General features: G+C 46.0%; 1 protein-coding gene and 1 long non-coding RNA gene across 5 annotated transcripts in view; both read right to left on the bottom strand.

Moving 5' to 3' along the window:
* phldb1b (pleckstrin homology-like domain, family B, member 1b) overlaps nucleotides 1–18,680 on the bottom strand; it is a 220,419-nt gene extending 201,739 nt beyond the window's left edge. For 2 of the 4 annotated variants that reach the window (XM_078533068.1, XM_078533070.1), the window contains exon 1: nucleotides 18,505–18,680. The gene's annotated coding sequence lies outside the window, so the exon portion shown is untranslated. The remainder of the gene's footprint in view (nucleotides 1–18,504) is intronic. The other 2 variants (XM_078533067.1, XM_078533066.1) reach the window with 1 other exon arrangement.
* The window catches only part of LOC144671358 (uncharacterized), a 399,896-nt gene that overhangs the window by 263,004 nt on the left and 117,000 nt on the right, over nucleotides 1–19,892 (bottom strand). The window lies entirely within an intron of this gene.

Below are 19,892 nucleotides of genomic sequence, written 5' to 3' on the forward strand. Positions count from 1 at the left end.
ACGATTAAAGCACATGTTTGAGTCTATAAAATGCTAATATGATCAGAGTGATTCAGCAGGGTTGAGTTCACCTGGTTGCTGTTAGCCTGTAAGGGGCCCAGAGGTTATCTACCTCATTCAGCCTTCAAATTCTGTACAGAGCAGCAGGTTTTGGGCAGTGTCTAATGTAAAGCTTCAAATGTAAAAGGGACACATAGTTTACAAATAACAGATTCCAAAAGAGACTTCTTTAATCTAAAACTGACACGTCCGTCTGTGGCTGTCTCTAAATTACTGTCTGTGCAAGTCACACTCCCTTAACCCCTCTACCCCCGCCCTCATCGCTGCCTCTCTCTTCTTCTCCAATAGTGTCCTCTTATTGCCTGCAGTCACCTCCCACCACTACTCAGACACAGAAACAGGCCAATCGGCCTAACGGGTCGATGCTGGTGTTTGTAGTGCCCACGAGCCTCCTCCACCCCTCTTCATCGAATCCTATCAGCATATCCCTCTATTCCTTTCTCCCTCATATGTTTATTTAGCTTTCCCTTAAATGTATCCAAGACTCGATCATTCCGTGTGGGAGCAAGTTCCACATTCTAACTATTCTCCTGGATTCCCTATTGAATTTATTGGCGCCTCTCCCATATTTGTGGTCCCTAGGTTTGGTCTCTTACCCCATAAGTGGAAACACCTCTTTGTCTGCCCTATTTTAAAGACCATTTTTAGACCACTGTATCAGCCTTCCCTTTGCTACAGAAAGCTTCCCCAATAGTACTTGGGTCTTCCAGGACAGATGGAGAGGAACTTCAGGTGGGAGGAGTGGGAGCCAGAGGGAAATGGATCCTTGTCTCGATTTTCACTCCTTCTGTTCACCCTGATTCCAGAGCATTTTGAATTAAGAAAGTTAAGCTTTAAGCTTACTGACCACGAGGCACAAGACCTTGGATTTCAGCAGTGCATGAGTATTTTTACTTTTTTTTTTAAATGACGGCCTCCGTTTCATTATAACTTTGGAATAAAATTGAAGATAAAGGAGGATTTGTGTTTCACCAAATTAGAAACTGCCTGAATAACCTCAAATGAGCAAGTAGTCAGCCCACAACATTATATTCTAACGTCACAATGTTTTATTTATGGCTCCAAGTGTCACTCAGAAGTGACCTATCTCCTCTCACAGGCCTCCACAAGTTATTTTTACTGGAATCGCCCTCCTCTAACATTTTATCTTATGTTTCCTTCATGTCTTCTTCCACTGTAGCCTGAAGGGGCAAATTCTCAACACGTTTCAGCTCAACTAGCACCAATTACACAGTTGTTACATAGTCTTTATGGACAACAGGCCCTTCAGTACAACCGCTCCATGCCGATGTTTATGCTCCACACCAACCTCCTCCCGCCCCACATCATTGAACCCTATCGGCAGATCCTTCTAGACCTTTCTCCCTCGTGTGTTTATCCAGCTTCCCCTTAAGCGCATCTGTGTCTCAACCACTCCGTGTCGTAGCGGGTTTGACATTCCCACCACCCTCTGGACAAAGGAGTTTCTCCTGAATTTCTGATTTCATTTCTTGGTGACTAACTGATAATGATGGCCTCTAGTTATGTTCTTCCCCACAAGAGGAATCATTCTCACTGTGTCTACTCTATCAAAACCTTCCATAATTTCAAAAACCTCTATTAGGTCACCGCTCAACTATCTCTTTTCAAGAGAAAAGAGACCCAACCTGTTCATCTTCTTCTGCAGGGTATGATATTGCAGTTCTGGTATCATCCTTATAAATCATCTCTGCACCCTCTCCAGTACCTCCATATTCTTTTTATAATATGACAACCAGAGCTTCACACAGTACTCTAAGTGTGGTCTAACTGTTGATGGTTGGTTGGTTATGTTGTTAAGGGTACACAGGTGAGAGGCACTGTTTGATTAAGGACCGAGAGCACATATAAAGAGAGTCTGCTGGGACACTGGGTTAGTAGTGAGACGGCAGAGATCTGTAATGTTGCATCCTGTGAATAAACCTACTATCAAGGAAAAGATCTATGTCTTGTTCCATACTCCACCATCTGGCTTGGATCCATTTAACACTAACAAAGGTTCAATACAAATTTAGCACAACATCTCTACTTTTCAAATCTAATTCTCTAGGAATACATCCGAGTGACTGATCTGTTTTTATTATGGCTTTAAAGACCTGTGCCCCAACTTTCAGTGATGTTGTATTTGTACTCCTAAATTCCTTTCCACCTCTACTCCATTAATTTTCCAAGTAATATTTAAGCTCCTCTTTTTTCTCAGAATAACGTAATACCTCATAGCGTGAAATTCAGTTGTTAATTACATGCCCATTCTGCACTTTTATTACAATTGTCTATCCACCCATCTCTTTTTATCAATCTGTCTTTTTTTGTCTGCCCGTACATCTCTCCATCTCTTGATCCATTTCTCTCTCTCTGTATCTGTCCCTCTCTCTCCATCTCTCAGTTCAGGACATCATCAGGACTCAGATTAAACTGCTGCCTTAAAATCTCATTCTTGGGCTCAGAACTGTTTTTTTTATTCGATCACGGGATGTGGGCTTTGCTGGCTAGGCCAGAATTTATTGCCCATCCCTAATTGCCCTTGAGAAGGTGGTAGTGAGCTGCCTTCTTGAACTGCTGCAGTCCATGTGGTATAGGTACACCCACTGTGCTGTTAGAAAGGGAGTTCCAGGATTTTGACCCAGTGACAGTGAAGGAATGGCGATATATTTCCAAGTCAGGATGGTGAGTGACTTGGAAGGGAACTTGAAGGTGGTGGTGTTCCCATGCATCTGCTGCCCTTGTCCATCAGATGGCTGATGTCATGGAACACTCGGAGTCAAAATTTACAACAAGCAAGGTTGACAGAGATTGCAAATTCAATTGGTAGCTGGACAGGTTGAAAAGGAAGGCATATGGAATCCTTTCCTTTATTAGCTGAGACATAGAATATAAGAGCAGGAAGGTTATGCTGGAACTATATGAAACATTAATTAGACCACAACTTGAGTACTGTCTGCAGTTCAGGTCACCTCATTACAGAAAGGATGTAATTGCATTAGAGAGGGTACAGAGGGGATTCACGAGGATATTTCCAGGACTGGAAAATTGAAGCAATGAGGAAAGATTGGATAGGCTGGGGTTGTTCTCCTTGGAACAGAGGAGGCTGAGGGGAGATTTGATTGAGGTATACAAGGTTGTGAGAGGCCTGGACAGAGTGGATGGGAGGGATCTATTTACCTCAGCAGAGAGGTCAGTGACTAGGGGGCATAGATTTAAAGCGATTGGTAGAAAGGTTAGAGAGGAGATGAGGAAAAATCTTTTCATCCAGAGAATTGTGGGGCTCTGGATCTCACTGCCTGAAAGGGTAGTAGAGGCAGAAACTCTCGACTCATTTACAAGGTGTCTGGATATGCACCTGAAGGGCCATAATCTGCAGGGCTTTGGACCAAATGCTGGAAAGTGGGATTAGGCTGGAGGGCTCATTTTTCAGCTGGCACAGACACGATGGGCAGAGTGGCCTCCTTCTGTGAAAAGGAGGAAGGTGCAGGCATGGTGGGGGGGAAAGAGTGGGGGAGTGGCAGTATGTCAATTCTCCTTCAGAGAGTCAGCATGGACACAATGGGCCAAATGGCCTTTTTCTGTGCTGTAACAATTCTGTGTGAAATGTACATCTCCATTCCCTAAAGGCCATATCCCCGAAACAGATTACACTCTTCAAGAACAAACACAAGTGATTATCAATCTCATTCACTCCCTGGATCTGAACAGCATTGATTCAGTGCGTGTGCAATTTTCAGATTTAATGGCATGTTCAGTGCCTCTCCCCCTCCCCCCAACAGCCCACCACCCTCTCTGTCATGGATAATCACATCAGGTTGGACCCTCTGAAGATGAGTTTTCTGAGCAGTGGATTTAACCTGAAGGGGCTTTCTCCGAACAGAAACTGAACTAAACAGGGCATAAATAGCAATAATAAAATTAGAACCTCCAAGCTCAAAAAGGACGTTTGCCAATTCTGATTGGATGTATTCCTGGAGGTTTCATCAAACGATCCTCCCACCTGATCGTATGGCCTTTATTTCTCCATTTCGCTTCAGAGGAAATTTAAATAAATTTTTTTAAAAAATTAAGCACTTGACTCTTTTCTTCAGAAATTTTGCTCGTGGTGATGTCCTGGAGATGAACCTTTAATTCCTGGAGACTCTTGGCAAATCCTGGAGAGTTGGCAACCCAAACTTTGGTGAGTTGAAGCCACTGGTGTCTATGCCAGATTTGCTTAACGCTCGAGTGTGGAATACAGCCTACACACAGACTCTGAAATCAATACCTCCCTCTTCAGTCTGTCAACTTCAATCTGTGTCTTTAGTTACACAGTCCACAGTAATGATGGGCAGAAACCATGGCTCCACATTTGTTATCACAGGAAATATGGCCTGGGGCAGTAATTACACAGACTCCAACATGAGAGTGGGGGAGTTTGAAATCATCGAGTGCTGTTTGAATATTGTGGGCTGTTAAATTTCTCCCTACGTCAATGTGTTCTCATTAACACCGTTGTAAAGGGAACAATTTAACATGCATTGAACTCACGAATGATAATGTGTACAAACGGCTGTTGCATAAGTGAGTGGGCCCATGAAGCCAGAATTTTGGATTTGAATTTGTGAATGTGTGGTGTGTGTGTGTGTGTGTGTGTTTTGGGCTCAGTTTGAAGAGTAGGTTAGGCTCAGATGCTCAAACCCACTCTTGTTTATCCTGCTGCTACCCCAAGAGTTCCGTATTAATATTGCCTTTTTATTAATCTTTCCCTCCAAACTTGGAACATCTAGGAACAGGAGGAGGCCATTCAGCCTCACAGGCAGGTCCTGGATTCAGCTAGATCGTGACTGATGTGTAGCTCAACTCCATTTACCAGTCTTTGCCCCATATCCCCTGAAACCCTAACCTACCAAAAATCTATAAATCCATAAGTGTTTTTAGAAAGGAAAGGGGAAAATATTGGAAAAAGAAACAATTCTAATGGCAGTGGGGCAAGGGCAGAATAATGGGACTAGGTGCAGTCACAATGGGCCAAATGGCCTCCTTTTGGTGCTCTAAGATTCTACGATTACATTGATCTCAATCTTGAAAGGTCCGGTTCATCCTCAAATCCCACAGGGGAGAGAGTGATAGATTCCCACTACCTTGTACCTGATTTCATGAAAAGGAATCTGGCGATTGGGTCAGGATGTCCATGCCCCCACTATAAGGACACCTGTGTGCAAGATATGAAGAGGGTGAATGTTGACACGGACAATGGGGAGACAGTCGCTGACGGCCGTCAGCTCTTGGAGGCTGACTGTTTGGAAAGGCATTGAAAGGAGTGAGCAGAAATGGAAAGCTCAACTGGCTGGGGAGAGGACCTGGAGAAAACAGAGGCCAGTGAATCATGCGCCTGCGCAGCCCACTGTCTCCCTCTGCAACAACAAATGCAGCAGAGACTCCCGTGCCAGAGTGGGGTTCCTGAGCCACATCAGAGGGATGTTCCATACAGAGTTGAGCTTGAAGGCACGAACCATCATCTCATGAGATGAAGACAGTCAAAGTAAAGTGAATGTCTGATTTCACTTCTGAGTGGGGCTTGGCTCTAATTTTAAGGTTATACCCCCTTGTGCTGGATTTCCCCCATCAATAACTCCTCTGTTAGTACCTTATCTGATCCCTTCATCATTTTAAACATCTCAGTTAGATCTGCTCCCCAGTCTGCCCTGACGGAGGAGATTCCCTGCTCAGTGAACGACCATGAGGGAGAACAGCCAACCCTTGTTGCCATTCCTCTCTCTAGTGTAGATGGCAAATGACACAGAACTTTCTCGTGTGCAGGATCCCCTGTTGACCTCACCCAGCCCTCTGCCAGCATTCCCACAAGCTGGGGAGGGGGTGAGGGATGGAGAGGTGTTGGGAGGGTGGAATGGGGAGGGGTGGAATGGTGAGGCGATGGGAGGATAAGCTATCGGAGCCCCTATTAGAGCCAATATCTCATCTGTATCAATTGTATTGTTACCCAGACTGAGATCAACTAATTGGACAGTTTTGTTTTCCATACATAAGGAAGGATGCACTCACCTTAGAGAGGGTGCATCGAAGATTCCCTAGATTAGCACCTTTCATAGCAACAGGGAACACAGCAGCCAATTTATACAGAGCAAGCTTCGACACGTAGCAATGTGATAATGACCTGATAATCTGCTTCAGTGAGTTCATTGAGGGATTAAAAACTGATCAAGACACTGGAGACAACTCCCTTGCCCTTCTTCAAAATCGTGTCACGGGATCTCTTACGTCCACCTGAGTCGGTGGACAGGGTCTTGGTTTAATGCCCCACCCACAAGACTGTACCTCTGACAGTGCTGCATTCCCTCAGTACTGCACTGGGGGGGTGTCAGTTTGGATTACGCTCAGCCTCTGGAGTGGGACTTGTCTTTCTTACTTGGGGGCAATAGGTTCCTACATAATAACAGTGAGTACGGGCTGGATGTGATGGAGGCCTCGCCTCACTGGCTGAAGAGCTGGCGAGAGCCTCGCGTTGCCTCTTTAGGGAAGGCCTGCTGAATTAATTGCCACTCAAGCAGTTAGCTAGACGGCAGCAAGCCTTTCCTGAGATCGAGGATCCTGGGGCTAGAAGTCCCACCCACTGAGAGCTACCAGCCAATCAGAAGCTGGCAGCTCTATTGAACTGGTTTACACATGGTTTAGGACCCAATTTCCCAATTCTGGGTCCCCCCCATCGGACACTGAGTGCCTTTGAATGAGGGAAACTCACCCCGCCGCCCAACTCCGGGAGCCGGCGTGGTTTGGTTATTGTGCTCCCTGCACGGCAAGCCTCACCCCCGCTGCTGGGTGAATACGCATTAATTGCCCACTTAAGGGCTTCCAGTTGGCAGCAGGGAAGGGAGGGCTATTCAATGGCTTCCCCCCACTAATCATAATCATGGTGAAGGCGGGAACTCGCCACGGTGAAGGGCATTAAGTTCCGCCTACGCTTCAAGGGGTACTTCATTGGCTGTGAAGTACTTTGGGGCATGCTGAGGTAATTAAAGGTGCTATATAAATGCAAATCTTCATTTTAACAACTGCAACACAAGCCAATGTTGTGCAGCAAACCTTTGGAGACAGTGTACATTCTCAAGGAGCTTGAAGAGTTAAGAGCTGCTGAATAGATTTTATAGCCGCAGTTTACTAACTCCACCCGAACCTTCCCTGCCAGTTGTTCAATCCCAACCAAACAACCCAGGAGGCTAGGCAACTGAGGAAGAAGTAAAAAGACTTGCTTGGGAGAAGCTTGGCAGGCCGAACTGCCAAAAAGGATAAGCTAATTCATTCCCGAAGGTGGGATGAACACCGGAATGAAAGGTCCCAGAGGCTCCAAGCCTAATGCAGTTAATCCAGTGACATCAAGTGGTTAATTAAAAATGCAATGATTCCCAGGAGCAGGGTGTGGGGCATGGGTTAATGCTTTTCTCTTCCCCCCACCACCCTCGATTAACTGACATTTTCTAACTCATCCAACCTCTCTCACTTCCTCTCTCTGCTTGAAAGAAAGATACTGTAATCAAATCCGACACTCCGGTGAAGATGCCCTGAGGGGTTGTTGGATGAACTGTGTCTTTTGAGCACAAGGTTCAATCTGAGGTTTGCTTGTCCTGATGGATGTAAGAGATCCCATGGCACTACTTGAACATGAGCAGAGTGCTCTCCTGGAGGGCTGGCCCACACTCACTCATTACCGCACAGCTACTAATAAAATGATCTGGTCATTGGTCACATTTCTCTGTGGGATCATGCTGTGCATAAAAATGGCTCATACGCTTGCTTATATAACAGCAGTCACTGTCCGTCCCCCCCCCAAAAAAAACATTTGTTGTGTGTCAAGTGCCCGCCGCCTGCCTTGTGACCCTGGATCTCACCCCAGTGGCCAGTTTGAGCTGGGATTACGAATGTGGTGGGCAGTCTGATGGCGAGGCAACAGAGTCAAACCCAGGCCTGCCCTCAACTCACCTCCCCACTTCCACCTTTCAACAAAACGGGAAACATAGGCGGTCATGTGGGAGGGTTGACTTCATCTCTCTCTCTCTCACAAACCCACGGGGGCTGAGATCGGCCAATTCGCCATCACCACGTTCGCTCCGCACATGAAGACCGGGCACTTGGCTGTGGTACCCAGCAGCTGAAGGGCATTAACTTCCACGGACTGCAGCGGCTCAAACAGGCGGCTCACCACTACCTTCTCAAGGGCAATTAGGGATGGGCAATAAATGCTGGCCTAGTCAGCGATGCCCACATCCCGTGAAAGAAAAAAAATAACCTCAGGACAGGAGCAAAAGGAATCAATGGAAAGAAAGTCGACAGGTGGAGCTGAAAATTCTGATGACCCTGGATGACCCTTTCCCTTGGGTTAACCCGTCAGGTGTCAGCTGGGGCTCAGTGGGTAGCACTCTCATCTCAGAGGCAGAAGATCCTGAGTTTAAGTCTGACTCCAGAGACTTGAGTGCATAATCCATGCTGACATCCCTGAGGGAGTGTACAGAGTGAGTGCTGCACTGTTGAAGGTGCAGCTTTTCGGATGAGATGTTAAGTTAAGACCTCACCTGCCCCATAAGATTTCACAGCACTAGTCAAGGAAGGACAGGGAAGTTCTTCCCAGTATCTAGCTAATATTTATTCCTCTACAAATATCACTAGAAGAGCTGACTTGTTAATCACCATATTGCTGTTTGTAGGAGCCTGCTGTGCGTGTTTAAAGGAGTAATTAAATGGATGTGAAACACTTGGGGATGTCCTGAAGTCATGGGACATGCTTCCTAAATGGAAATTCTCGCTTTGTGTATCGAGGTGCCAGAGGTGGAATTAATTCTTCCTCTCACTTTGATAAGCAGTGAATGACTCATTGGCTGGTGCACTTATCAGAATATCGCCCAGCCGACAGAACATTGGTGCAGAGCTCCCTTCAATGTGTTGGCTCAGCTGTCTTCCTTCTTTTCACACTGTGTCACCACTTAACATACGCTACAGGTAAAGGGTTATCTTCACGTGACAGCATGAGCTGCTTTTGTTTCTAAGACTTTCTTTGCTGCAATGTGCTCTCTAGTTCATCACCAGGCGGGTACTGTCACATACAAACAGACAAATTAGGAGCAGGAGTAGGCCACTTGGCCCTTTGAGTCTGCTTCACCCTTCAATAAGATCATGGCTGATCTGAATGTAACCTCAACTCCTGCCTACCCCTGATAACCTTTCACCCTTTTGCTTTTTACTCACAATTTCTACTTCCACCGCCTTTTGGGGAAGGACAGTTCGAAAGAGTCACAACCCTCTGAGGGAAAAAATTTCTCCTCATCTTTGTCTTAAATGGGCGACCCCTTATTTTTTTAAACAATGGCCCCTGGTACTGGATTCTAAAGTTATTAACCAATTCAACAACAACATGCATTTATATTGTACCTTTAATGCAGTAAGATGCCCTCAAAGCCCTCACAGCCACACAAGGAGATATTTGGACAGGTGGCCAAAAGTTTGGCCAAAGAAGTAAGGTTTTAAGGAGTGCCTCAAAGGAGGAGAGAGAGTTAGAGAGGTTTAGGGAGGGGATTCCAGAGTTTGGGGCCCAGGCAACTGAGGGCACAGCGGTCAACGTTGAAGCGATTAAAATTGGGGATACTCAAGGGGTCAGAATTGGAGGAATGAGCCAACAGAAGCTTCTAGATCTGATTCCCTGTCAGTGCTGAATGGCCTGACTTTAGACCATCTCAAGTACCCTCAGCAGCTCAAAAGAAATAAGAAACTTTTATCGTTATCCAATGGCAAGAGACCATTAGCAGCTGAGGACAAAATTGTGTTTTGTTTTGATGCCTTCTGTGGCTGAATTGCTGACTGGCATTAATCACCTTGGCTCATACATGAGAAGTGGCATTGGGCAAGATCCCAGAGCAAAAACAGTGCTTGTGTAATTGCATCACCTTCCAGAGTTAGACAATAGACGCTGAAGAGTGTTCTTTATTTCTCGTTTTATACGTTAACGTAAGAGGGACATCAAGTCACTAGGTTATCAGCAGTGGTCTGGGTGGGTAGCACTGCTGTCTCTGAGTTGAATGGTTGTGGGGTCAGGTCTCACTCCAGAACCTTAAGCACTACAATCCAGGCCGACACTCCTAGTGCAGCGCTGAGGGAGTGCGGCACTGTCAGAGGCGGTGTCTTTCAGGTGTAAAAGTAAACCCAGGTCCTGCCTGCCCTCTCAGGTGGGTGTAAAATATTCCACAGCACTTTTTGAAGAAGAGCAGGGGTAGTTCTCCCTGGCACCATGGTTAATATTTATTTCTCCCAGCCAATGTCATTAAAAGTCAGGTTATCTGGCCATTATCATGTTGCTATTTGAGTGATCTTGTGCTGAAATTGGTGCCAGATTTCCTACATTAAACAGTGACTAAACTTCAAAAGTACTTCATCGCTCGTAATATACTTTGGGGCAGCTTGAGGTCTGTGAAAGGCGCTATATAAACGCAAGTTCTTTCTTACTTTCTATTTGGCACAGATAGCCTCAGCCTCAGCAGTAATCACCAGCATCAATCAGAGGACATCACTGTGAATGTATATAACATCGAGATTCTTTCTGTGTTTGTAACCTGTCAGCACTTATCCCACATGTTGTAACTGAAGCCTTAAAACACTGCAGCTACTTCCTGTGGCTTTGCAGTAGATAATTGACCTGGGAGTGGTGGGGACCTGTTGCTTTCTGAAGACAGTTTGAGATCTGCTTTAGATATTGCCAGCCCCTGATTAAGAAACATGTATCTCTGCTCCCCCTCCCTATCCCTTCAGGAACACAGATCCCTGTTTAACCTCATTGCACCAATTACCGTGGCCCGTATCTGTGATTCTGGTTCTGGTAACACAGAGGGCCATCAGATAATGGAGGAGATGCTTACGAATACTCCACATCCCAGCGGAGGAACACTGATACAGATCAGCCGGAATGTCTGGACCTGACAAACTTGAAAGCCTGTGCTGCTAAACTGCTGTGCTCTAGGGAATGCTCGAAGGGTGGAGACAGAATCCAGTCAACCAAATACTCAGAGCATCCGTTCAGAGTGATTTTAAACTCAAACTGCTATTTGCTCCACATGCCACCCCCAAAGCACTAATGGACAGCAGCGCTCATGCAGGCTTTGCCGATTCAGTTCCATTTTTTTGGGTCTTGTCCAAGACCTCTTAATTTTTCCACCTTCTCTATATAGGTACCAGCCACATGTCAACCGTGGCTCAGTGGGGGGCTTTCTCACCTCTATTTCAGGAGGTTGTGGGTTCAAGTCCCAGCCCAGGAATTGTCTTGGGCACAAAAATCAAAAGACTATCGCTCCAGTGCAGTCCTGAAGGAGTGCTGCACGGTTGGAGGTGCTGCCTTTTGGATGAGACATTAAACTCCATCTAGGTGGATAAGAAAGGTCCTCTGGCACTATTTCAAAAACTTTGCATTTTTGGTGAAGCCTCATCCAAGGGCGGGGTGAGGTTTCCGTTATTAAATTAAATAAAATTAAAATGTATGGGCAGAATTTTCATCATTTATATGTTCAGATGACTGCCTCCACGCTCCCCTGTGCCCGTGCTGATGCCAGTGCCCACCCTCCTCCCGCCCCCACCCCAGCAGCGCTGGGCATTTCGTGCCGGCCGTTAACCGGCCAGCCAGCGTGAAATCGCGGCCAGGGGGCCGATTGCAGTCGGCAGTCTGTTCCCCGGCTGATTCCGGACCTGCCGATCACGTCAGCCCGCGGAACCAAAAACAAACGATCTGGTCATTGCTGTTTGTGGGAGCTTGCTGTGCGCTAATTGGCTGCCACATTTCTTACACTGCAACAATGACCACATTTCAAAAGCACATCTTTGGCCGTAAAGCACTTTGAGATGTCTGGTGGTCATGAAAGGTGCTACATAAATTCAAATCTTCCTTTTGCCAACTCCAGTAACCCTGCAATAGTTCAACCCAAAAAAGGCCCATTATGTGGAAGGCTAAATAATAAAGCTATTCATCTTTGGGGGGGCGGGCATCGCTTTGCTGGAGAACTACATTGAATTAGATGGAACTTACAGCAAAAATCAGGCCATTTGGCCCAACTGGTCTGTGCCAGGGTTTTTGTTGTGCATGAGCTTCATTCTATCCTACTTCATTAGCCATTATCTAACGTCTGCTTAAATCTATTGACGCTTTTTATCTCATCTACTCCATGTGGAGGATGGTCTGAAAAACACTTCCCAGCCAATAAAATACTCCTGCGATGTAGCCACCGTTGTAATGTAGGAAGTTGCAGCAGCCAGTTTGCGCACAGCAAGCTCCCACAAACAGGAATGTGATGACAGCCGGGTAACCTAGTTTTGATGATATGGATTCAGTGGCAAACATTACCCCAAGACCCCGCTCTTTGTTGAACAGGGCAATGGGATATTTCAGTGTGGGTAAGGCAGGTGAAACTGTAACACAAGACATGAATATACAGTTTAAGGATCCAATTATACCTATAGTACAAGATCAAACCGCTGGTGCAGAGACAGAGAGGAAAATTATGCTCCTAAGTTTCAGAAAGTCTTTTTATTAATGCCAGATGTGTAGATTGTACCTTTTGGCTGTTTGATTTGACTAGCCTGTCAATCATACTTGTGTTCTGAAGGGTAGGTTACAGAGTAAATTCAGTGGAACAAGGGATTACTCACAGTTTCAGGAATGAGTAAACCTGCTAAGGTATAAAGTCATCTCTTACCTCTTTTGCAACATTTCCTAGAATTAAACAGGAGACCATTCGGCCCATCATGCCTGTGCTGTCCAATTAGCCCCACTGCTCCCACTCTTTCTCCATCATGCACTGCAATTTTTCCTTTTCAAATACTTAAGCAATTCCTTTTTGAAAGTGACAATTGAATCTGCTTCCGCCACCCTTCTTTCTCCTGGTGTCTCTTGTTCTTTTGCCAATTACCTTAAATCTCTCTCCTCTAGTTACCGACTCTCCTTTTTTTTAATTCGTTCATGGGAAGTGGGCGTCACTGGCTAGGCCAGCATTTACTGCCCATCCCTAATTGCCCTCGTTCAGAGGGCGTTTTAAGAGCCAACCACATTGCTGTGGGTCTGGAGTCACATGTAGGCCAGACCAGGTAAGGACGGCAGATTTCCTTCCCTAAGGGGCATTAGTGAACCAGATGGGTTTTTACGGCAATCGACAATGGATTCGTGGTCACCCTGAGACTTTTAATTTCAGATTTTTATTAATTGTTAGTGGAAATTCCTTATCTGCACTTCTGACACCACAAGAGCCCATTCATTCTGAATCTCACTTACAGGGTTGGGTCTCCCTGATTCTGCTCCTGTTACCTTTCTCCTGTTATCACCTGACTCTTCAGGATGAGAGATTTATGTGTTGCCCTCCAGTAACTATAAGTTTTTTTTAAATGCGAAGGGGTTTGCGATGTTTATTACGTTAAAGGCGCTGTACAAATTTAAGTTGTTTTTTTATTCTGAGTAACTTTGAGTAAATACAAATGTAGTTAATCCAATCTCTCCTCAGAATCTAACCCTTTCAGCTCTGGTAACGTTCTAATGAATTGGTGTGACACTTCTTCCTAGGCCAATATGAATTGCAGACCGGGAACAGTAAACAGTACTCCAGACACAGACAAGTCCTGTGACTCATGAGCAAAACTTGGTTTAATTTTAGTAACACAAGGCCCAGCTTCAGCTCTTAACCTGTACAGTACATCTGATGAAGCTGATGTCTAACTTCAGGTAGATTATTGCCCAGTTACTAGGGCGTGAAGAAGTAAGATAGGGAGGAGGTTTGTCTGGAGCACAGACACCGGCACAGATGAATTGGGCCAAATGGCCTCTGTCTCTACCTTAAATTCTATGTCATGTATATTTCTCCCAATGCTGAGAGGGATATTAGCGCGTGAGACTGCCCCCAGTTGAAATAGCACTCAGTGAGACAGTGCCCAGTGAGACAGTGCCCAGTGAGACAGTGCCCAGTGAGACAGCACCCAGTGAGACAGTGCCCAGTGAGATAGTGCCCAGTGAGACAGTGCCCAGTGAGACAGTGCCCAGTGAGACAGCGCCCAGTGAGACAGTGCCCAGTGAGACAGCACCCAGTGAGACAGTGCCCAGTGAGACAGCACCCAGTGAGACAGTGCCCAGTGAGACAGTGCCCAGTGAGACAGTGCCCAGTGAGGCAGCACCCAGTGAGACAGTGCCCAGTGAGACAGTGCCCAGTGAGGCAGCACCCAGTGAGACAGTGCCCAGTGAGACAGTGCCCAGTGAGACAGCACCCAGTGAGACAGCACCCAGTGAGACAGTGCCCAGAAAGACAGCGTCCAGTGAGGCAGTGCCCAGTGAGACAGTGCCCAGTGAGGCAGCACCCTGTGAAGCAGTGCCCAGTGAGACAGTGCCCAGTGAGGCAGTGCCCAGTGAGGCAGCACCCAGTGAGGCAGCGCCCAGTGAGACAGTGCCCAGTGAGACAGTGCCCAGTGAGACAGTGCCCAGTGAGGCAGCGCCCAGTGAGGCAGCACCCAGTGAGGCAGCGCCCAGTGAGACAGTGCCCAGTGAGACAGTGCCCAGTGAGACAGCGTCCAGTGAGGCAGTGCCCAGTGAGACAGTGCCCAGTGAGGCAGCGCCCTGTGAAGCAGTGCCCAGTGCGGTTTTGTCCAGTGAGGCACTGCCCATCAGTCACGCACACAGTCTTGCCCAGTGCGGTTTTGTCCAGTGAGGCACTGCCCATCAGTCACGCACACAGTCTTGAAGACAGTGAACTGCAATCATTGAATGGCACCACTCCTCCATCAGAAACAGGAATTGCCTGGGGCCTGTGTACCACCCTCACTGAAACCTATCTCACCATTCCTGCAAATTATATGAGGAGTGAAGCGTGGGAGCTGGAACTCAACGGTGTAAATCACTGGCTGCTTGTACCATGGAAACAGCAGTGAGATCTTCCTCTCTAATTGCTGGGTTAACGCTGTCCTGAGCCTGTCACACTGTGGGTGCGATTTAAAGGCTGCTCAGCTAATTTAGGAACTGGAACAGATCATCTGTTTCAGATCAAGCACATTCCTGGAATATTGTTGGTGAAAAAAAAATTATGGTAAAATTATAAAGAAAGAAAAAATGAATTTGCATTTATATATCGCCTCAGGACATCTCAAAGCGCTTTGTAGTCAATGAAGCCTGGTGGATGTTGTATGAACTGTGGCAGCCAATTTGTGCACAGCAAGCTCCCAGAATGTGGTAATGACCAGATAATCTGTTTTCTTAGTGATTTTGACCGAGGGATAAATATTGGTCAGGACACTGTGGAGAAGTGAACTAAAACCTCCTCCCTCTATTTTTTTAACAAAATAATGGCATGGAAGTTTTTACGTCCGCCTGAGAGGGCAGGGTTTTGTGTTTAATGTTGAATTGAAAAGACAGCACCTCCGACAGTGCAGCAATCCCTCTCCGTGCGAGTGTCAGCCTAGATAATGATCTCAAGTCTCTCGAGTGGGACTTGAACCCACAACCTGCAAACCACATGAGCCATGGCCGACAGTTAAAATGCTTAAAACTCTGTAAAGTGGAATTGGAGATATGCACACTGACTGCATTGTTTTCTGAAGTAGCTTTTCTTTACTTTGTCATCATGTGTAATAGTCGCTCACTCCCTGTGATAAATATCCTGAACTCCTGGTTCAGTGGAACACTTGCTGCAATCTTTAACACGGGACGGAGATTATCTCTGGTCATGGAAAAATCACATTTCACCCAACAGCCTTGTCAATAGTTTCCTGAGTTATATTTACACAACATATTTACACAACATATATAAATAACACTACCACCTTTCTGCAACCACTGGTGATAGTGAGCAAGATGCAATGCAACAAAGATGCCCCATGTCAAAGTGGGGTGAAGTGCGAATCCGGACACAAACCCTTCTCTTGATCGTAGGATTATTTACAGAATGCAGCATTACATACATCTGCCACCTACCAACCAACCAATCCTGTGCCCTCTTTAAACTCTATCAAATAAACAAATAAACTAATTGACTAATGAACTACCCCCTTAGTGGCTCTTTATACTCTTTTGAGTAAAGTCGAATCAGCAAATTAACAGGTTGGCAGCCCCTTAAAGGGCAGTCCCTCCTTATATGTGCCTTTAAAGAAAATTGCAAATCAATAAAAGAAACTAATAAAAGGTGTCACAGCCCCTGATGGGGCACTGTAACAGAAATGAAACTTGAAAAGGGAACTTAACTAATTAAATTAAAACGGTGTTTCCGGTGCTGACAATGTACTCCAGTCCCCTGCAGTGTCCACTGGTTAGGGAAGACCTCAAGTGGACCAGTGGACACTACATTGCTCAGTCCCTCTTTACGTGCTCTTTTAAAATAACCAATAGACAATCAAATAAATTAATCAAAAGGGGGTGACAGCCCCCTATTGGGGCACTGTAACTAAAACAAAACGTCAAAGGAGACTTACATAATCAAATTAAAATGTCATTCCCAGTGCTGAGGATGCACTCCAGCCCCCAGGGTACCCCGCAGCGTACCAGTGGACACCAGTCCCTCTTTATAGTCTCTTTTAAAAGGACAAGTGATCAAATGATAATAATCCAAGGGGGTGACAGCCATCCCTTGGGGCACTGTAGCTAAAACAAAAAATATGTAAAAGGGAACTTAACTAACTGAACCAAAATGTCATTCCCGGGGCTGAAGATGTACCCAGCCCCAGTGCTGCCCACCGGTCATGGAAAGCCTCAAGTGGACCAGCGGACACTACGCGCGCAGTCCCTCTTTATATGTGTTCAAGATACTTAATCAATCAATGCCCTCCACCTGTTTATCCTTAACCGTAACAATACAATTAACATAGCATTGGTGAGATGTGGGCTCTATCTTATTCCCAATTCTCAAGCTCCGATCCTAAACCCCACCCTTTTACTACATTCGCAGACCCCCACCTCCCGCCCCTCCCTGTCTCACAGCTTCAAAAGCATCAACAGAGTTCAACACTGGACAAAACCTCGTAGGCAATGGAATTAGACATTTAACTTGCACTGCTTTTTTCCTCCTTAGCCCGAGGTACAGTGTATGGTGTGGTCCACCCTGAGTGCCATCCTTAACGAAACTGGTAACGTGGCACCAGACAGAAGCTCTTACAGAAAGAGACCAACACTTTGAGACGCTCTGGGGCAATGACAGCAGTTTTTAACAGTCCGCCCCTTCACAGTTAAGCAGGAGTCTTTAGAGTTGTATGGCCCTCCTCAGGGAATTCGAGGTCAGTACATTCAAGAAAGAGATTGTCAGCCATTTGTTTATCAAATGGAGAAGCCGTGCTCTGGAGGATGGTTCAATAAAGCATTCCTCCTGACCTCATTAATAATATTGCGAGGCAATCACCTCGGTTGTGCTGCATGAAAGAATAAACTTGATTCATTCACACAAAGAATTAATTACCATATATGTTACCTAGAAAAACAAGTCATTTGAATTTGGTATACTTAATACAGAGCAGTAAACAGAGAGTTAATACGCCTGTTTAATGCTGATATCACTGGTAAGATTTAGATCAGAATTCTAGGCAACTCTTTTCCTACAAATATAAAAACAAAATACTGCCGATGCTGGAAATCTGAAATTGAAACAGAAAATGCTGGAAATACTCAGCAGGTCTGGCAGCATCTGTGGAGAGAGAAACAGAGTTAACGTTTTGATTCCAGGTGACTCTTCTTCAGGGCTCTGAAGGAGAGTCAAATGGACTTGAAACATTAACTCTGTCTCTCTCTCCACAGATGCTGCCAGACCGGCTGAGTATTTCCAGCATTTTCTGTTTCAATTTTGCATTTATATAGCACCTTTCACAACCTCAGGACATCCCAAAGCATCTTTACCACGAAAGTGTAGGCACCGTTGTAATGTAGGAAATGTGGCAGCTAATTTGCACATACTCTGGAGTTCAGCACGAACCCACAACCTTCTGACTCACACAGGCGGTGGTTCAAGAAGGCAGCTGGTCATTATCTTCTCAAGGGTCATTAGGGACGCGGCGAAATACTGCAGGTGCTGGAAGTCCGAAATAAAATCAGAAAATAAAAGCTGGAAGTGCTCGCCCTGTCTGGCAGTACAGAGAGAAACTGAGTTAATGTTTCAGGTCAAAGATCTTTCTGACAGGTCTGATGAGAGGTAGTCCACCTGAAACGTTAACCCTGTTTCTCTCTCCACAGGCCTGCTGAGTTTTTCCAGCATTTTCTGTTTTTACTTGTGAGCAATAAATTCCAACTTCGTCGGTGACACTCACATCCCTTGAATGAATGGATAAAAAGATCTTCACTCATTCGTATTAGGAAGCTATGATGTTCCTTGGATCATCCTGTGGTTGTGAAAAGTGTTATACAAATGCGTTTTCTTCACAGTGAATGCTTCAAATGCTACTTTTGTTTATTAACTTTCCCCTTACCTTGGGACAGGCGCTTGGGCTGGTTCACCTGAATTCCATCGACCGTGCACAAGTTCCCACATGGGTAGAGCGTTATAACCCCATTTTGGTTCTCAATGCAGCAATGCTGGGCAGCAATGCCAAGTCCCTGGATACTAATGTCTTGTGTAGGACAATCGGAACTGCCAAACGTGGTCCTCCCTGTGAGCAAGGCAAGAAACGAGGAGCACATCAGGCAAGCGACTGGTTGATAATGAACAGCACAAGACAGAGGCATGAGAAAGCAATGTGGGTCAGGACATCCCCGGGTAGTCTTGAGATGTCTCTTGTCTCTCTGTCCCCCTTCCCTCCCATATTCATCCTGCTGTACTGGTACCATTCCACCAGATGTCCTTGAGTCCCTTGGCCAACTGGTCAGCCAACTTGAATGGGTTGCTCAACTACGGGAGACGTTCACATTGGAGCTTGACCCAGTGCTTATTGAGTGCTGGCCAGAATCTTGCCAACTTAGTAAACCAACCAGATTGTCATAAAAACCCATCTGGTTCACTAATGCCTGTCAGAGGAGGAAACCTGCTGCCCTATATGTGACTCCAGACCCATAGCAACATGGCTGACCCTTAACTGACTTCTGAAATGGCCTCAAAAGCCACTCAGTTGTATTTGAGGTGGCTCACCACCACCTTCTCAAGGGGTAATTAGGGGTGGGCAATAAATGCTGGCTTTACCAATGATGCACACATCCCATGGATAGAGAAATAAAGGAAATTTCCCACTACTTGCTCCTGGGCACTGAGCCCAATTAGAGCAGCGATTCTCAAGCAGGGGCTCCACAGCCTTTGAGGGCTTTGCGAGAAGGTTCAAAAGAATCCATGAAAAATATCCATTTGTGCAAAGTGGATAGTTGGATTTGGATTGAGAATGTGCAGAGTTTCCACTGATACTCAATCACTCACTCACTCACTCACTCACTCACTCACTCACTCACTCACTCACTCACTCACTCACTCAATAACTCACTCCCTCACTCCCTCACTCCCTCACTCACTCACTCACTCACTGACTGACTGACTGACTCACTCACTCACTCACTCACTCACTCACTGACTCACTCACTCACTCACTCACTCAATCACACTCATCTGACTCACTCACTCACCTGACTCACTCACTCAATCACTCACTCACTCACTGACTCACTCAATCACTCACCCATTCACTCACTCACTCACTCACCTGACTCACTCACTCACCTGACTCACTCACTCACTCTCACTCACTCACTCACTCACTCACTCACCTGACTCACTCACTCTCACTCACTCACTCACCTGACTCACTCACTCACCTGACTCACTCACTCACTCACTCTCACTCACTCACCTGACTCACTCACTCACTCTCACTCA

This window comes from Cetorhinus maximus, chromosome 2, assembly GCF_964194155.1.
Source record: "Cetorhinus maximus chromosome 2, sCetMax3.hap1.1, whole genome shotgun sequence".
NCBI classification, from domain to species: domain Eukaryota; kingdom Metazoa; phylum Chordata; class Chondrichthyes; order Lamniformes; family Cetorhinidae; genus Cetorhinus; species Cetorhinus maximus.